The following is a 4,020-nucleotide window of genomic DNA, read 5'->3' on the forward strand; positions in this document are numbered from 1 at the left end:
CAAAATCTACTGTTGTTCAATGGTATCAGTACATGAGGGACGTTACAAGTAATTAGCTTTTGCGTTACCCCTACCAAATTGGTGGACTTGGGCACATCGTAGAAATAGATGAATCTATGATGTACAAATACAACGGAGGATGGGATAGAGGGGGATCAAAATAGGTTTTTTAGTCTTTGTACCTGACCGTTCTTCTGAAACTTTTCTACCACTTATTAAAAAAATTATCAAACCAGGGACACCAAAATACACCCTGGAAGAACGTAAAACGATGCTTTAAGAGTAAGATGGGGAAGATTCAACAACTTTGTGTTTTATTTATTTTGTTTTAAAATAAATTATTTATTTTGTTAAAAAAAACCCTCATACATGTTTTGCGCATTTGCGCTAGATAGTCGTTGTAGGATCGACTAGTCACGATTAGCTAGCGCAGATGCGTGAGTGTGCGAGTGCGCGCACCGGGACCACTCTTGAATAGTACCTAGGATCGATACTCCGATACTCCACTTCTTAATGCTTTTAGTGCGTAGTTTTGTTTCAAAATTCTATTAATCAGCCAAAAAGTTAGAAACATTCTTTTATTAGTTATTAATTAAACCAGGCTAATGAGTGAGGGGAATTAGCTCAGATGGTAGAGCGCTCGCTTAGCATGCGAGAGGTACCGGGATCGATGCCCGGATTCTCCACTTATTAAATTTATTTATTTTTTTATCTTTATGTATAATTATTGCATACTTAAAAACTCACACGTTCTTTTATTGCTCTCAATCATTCGATTACGACCATACTAGAGCAATGTCTTCAATGGTTTTATGCCATCAAATTCATCGAATTACTTATTGTATTGAGGTATTCATTTTATTGCTTCTACTTATCGAATAGCTAAGTCTTAACAGTCAACCACACTAATTATATCTACACACGTTATATTACGTAAAATTGCAGTTGTTGCACACTATGGTTATTATTGTTATGAAATTTTGTGGAAGGGAGCTAGTCGAGCACCTATTGAACACTGGAATCGATGTAATCGACTAGACCCTTTCACTCAAAATTTCAGGCCTTGTGCCTTCAGTAGAAAGAATTATTATTTCCTTTGCCTAAGCAAAGGCGGAGGTATTGTTTTCAATCGTGTTTGTTTGCTTGTTTGTTTCGGATGAAACTTTCAGGGATGTTTGGCCTCGTGACTGGTACGAACTGATTAGATTTGGGGAAGAATCCGGTTCCGGACAAGGATGCTGGATTATTTGTTATATTTACTTTACATGAAGTATTACGATCTTACGTTGACTTTCAAGTCTTTTTCTGATTATCTCCGTTGACCTGGTTAAGGTCAAGAAAATCTGTTAAGGTCATGCTCAAGTGGTTATGGTCAAGCAAAACTGAGCAGAATGTTTTTTACACCAAGACAAAACATGTACATTAGTTAAGATCAGAAGCCATGAGAGCCACTGCCTGGTACTGCATCTAGAATATTGTAAACTGTTTGATGATATTTCTACCGGTTCTTTACATTCTTTGAATAGAAGCGAGGTTAACTTTGCCTATTATCATGTCGAAATTGATAAAATAAAGTACCAGTATTTACAGCGCATGGAACTTACAAGTGAGGTTGTAATTTCGAATCCCGGACCGAGCTGCGTGTTGTGTTCTTAAGCAAGACACTTTATTTCACGTTGCTCCAGTTCACTCAGCTGTAGAAATGAGTTGCGGCGTCACTGATGCCAAGCTGTATCGGCCTTTGCCTTTCCCTTGGATAACATCGGTGGCGTGGAGAGGTGAGGCCGGCATGCATAGGCGACTGCTGGTCTTCTATAAACAACCTTGCCCGGACTTGTACCTGGGAAGGTAACTTTCTAGGTCATGACCGAAGGGGGTCGCAGCATTTACAGCTGTCATCGAACCCAACTTGTCCATCCCTATCCTAAACTGTCACACACATTCTTTTATTGGCTATTAATTAAGCACTTGTTACCTGTAAGGGGAATTATCTCAGGTGGTAGAGCGCTTGCTTAGCATGCGAGAGGTACCCGGATCGATATCCGAGTTCTCCAAGTACGATCTTTTCTTATAGAGGTACACTTACAATTTAGAATTGTATTCGTTATTATATCCTGTAATGTCAAGCCCACTTTTTAATGGTTAATAATTAAAAACGGCAAGGCGGTGAGCTAGCAGAAACAGTATTTCGTCTGCCGTTACGTTCTGAGTTCAAATTCCGCCGAGGTCGACTTTGCCTTTCATCCTTTCGGGGTCGATAAATTAAGTACCAGTTGCGCACTGGGGTCGATGTAATCGACTTAATCCGTTCGTCTGTTCTTGTTTGTTCCCTCTATGTTTAGCCCCTTGTGGGCAATAACGAAATAGGTATTTTGTCTGCTTTTACGTTCTGAGTTCAGATTCCGCCGAGGTTCGACTTTGCCTTTCATCCTTTTAGGGTCGATAAATTAAGTACAATTTGCGTACTGGGGTCAACCTAATCGACTGGCCCCACTTTCCAAAAAATTCGGGTCTTGTGCCTAGAGTAGAAAAGAATAATTCAAAAACGGCAGTAACGTGAGGGAATTATCATAGACGGTAGTTCGTTTGCTTAGCATACAAAAGGTACCGGGATCGATTCCCAGGTTCTCCCCATAACATACTTTCAGTGCGAGTTTGCGTATAAGAATTCTTTCATCCTTTTTACATATGTATGTTATCAGCATTTTGCCGTAAAGTCATATGCATTGTTTTATTGGCTCCAGTTATTCGACTGCGGCCATTCTAGAGCAACGTCATTAACAGAATTCTGCCATCCTATGCAACCCATTGCTTATAGCAGTGTCATACACACACTATCGTTCTCTACTTATCGGACAGCTAAGTTTTAACAGACAACTGCACTGACTTATACCTACAAACAACTCTACAAACCAGTAATATATACATTACTTAAAAATCAGAGCCACGTGATGGGAATTGCCTCAGATGGTAGACTGATCGCTTAGCATACAAGAGATATCGCGATTGTTTCCTGGATTCTCTTCTGTATACTTCAATTTTAGAATTTTGTAATTCCTGTACCTTAGTTGACAGTGTACCATGTGAGACATCCTAACAGTCACATATATTATTCAAATGATTTCAGATCTTTGACTTCGGCCATGCTGGAGTCTTCAATGGTTTTAGGATATCAAATCGATACTATTAGTATTGTAGTCTGGTTTATTTTTCTTTATTTATCGAATGGTCAAGTTTTATCTATCAAACTGAAATAATAGGGACCAAATGCTTCCGTATGGATGGTCATAGTTGAATAAAAGACATAAATAAAAGGCCTGATTACAAGGGTACCATGATGGTACCTCACACCAGCCAATTAGGTAAATGCAGCTGGAGCAGGATTAAAAATTGCATTGAAGCACATACTAAAAGAATAAAAAAAAAAAAGCACAACTGGAGAATCCGGGCATCGATCCCGGTACCTCTCGCATGCTAAGCGAGCGCTCTACCATCTGAGCTAATTCCCCGACTGACTGATTATCTTTAATTTAGGTATATAGCATGAAAGATATTTTCATGTTTGCTTATGTATGGACAGAGTGTGTGTGTGTGTGTGTGTCTGTATGTGTGGCTGACTGCTAATATCGGCATGTTGGGGCATTGTGTCGTTACACAAATAAACATGCACACAGACACACAAATGCGCACACACACACATGCACACATGCATACTCTCTCTATCACACACACATTGTGAGAGAGAAACTGCTAGGAATTCTGTTATCCTACACAAAATTGCACTAGTTGCACACTGTTGTTATCATTATTATTATTATTATTATTTTATGTTTGACTTTTGTTTTGCATTTGTACAAGTTGGATCCAAGTCTCACCCAGAGACCTCAAGAGACAACAAGTTAGAAGTTCATGTAGGTGTTATGCCTAGGGTACCATATATTTGGATTTGTACAGTTTTGTTCTAGTGAATATTTAAGAATATTATTATTATTATTATTATCATTATTATTATTATGTGAT

General features: G+C 38.7%; 2 non-coding genes across 2 annotated transcripts; one reads left to right on the forward strand and one right to left on the reverse strand.

The window, feature by feature from the left end:
* The first annotated feature begins 613 nt into the window (after positions 1-613).
* Trnaa-agc (transfer RNA alanine (anticodon AGC)) lies at positions 614-686 on the forward strand. The gene has a single exon. It is a non-coding gene; the product is annotated as a tRNA-Ala (tRNA).
* A 2,750-nt stretch (positions 687-3,436) lies between these two features.
* Positions 3,437-3,509, reverse strand: Trnaa-agc (transfer RNA alanine (anticodon AGC)). The gene has a single exon. It is a non-coding gene; the product is annotated as a tRNA-Ala (tRNA).
* Between the last annotated feature and the right edge of the window lie 511 nt (positions 3,510-4,020).

This window comes from Octopus bimaculoides, chromosome 5 (assembly GCF_001194135.2).
Source record: "Octopus bimaculoides isolate UCB-OBI-ISO-001 chromosome 5, ASM119413v2, whole genome shotgun sequence".
Lineage (NCBI taxonomy): Eukaryota > Metazoa > Mollusca > Cephalopoda > Octopoda > Octopodidae > Octopus > Octopus bimaculoides.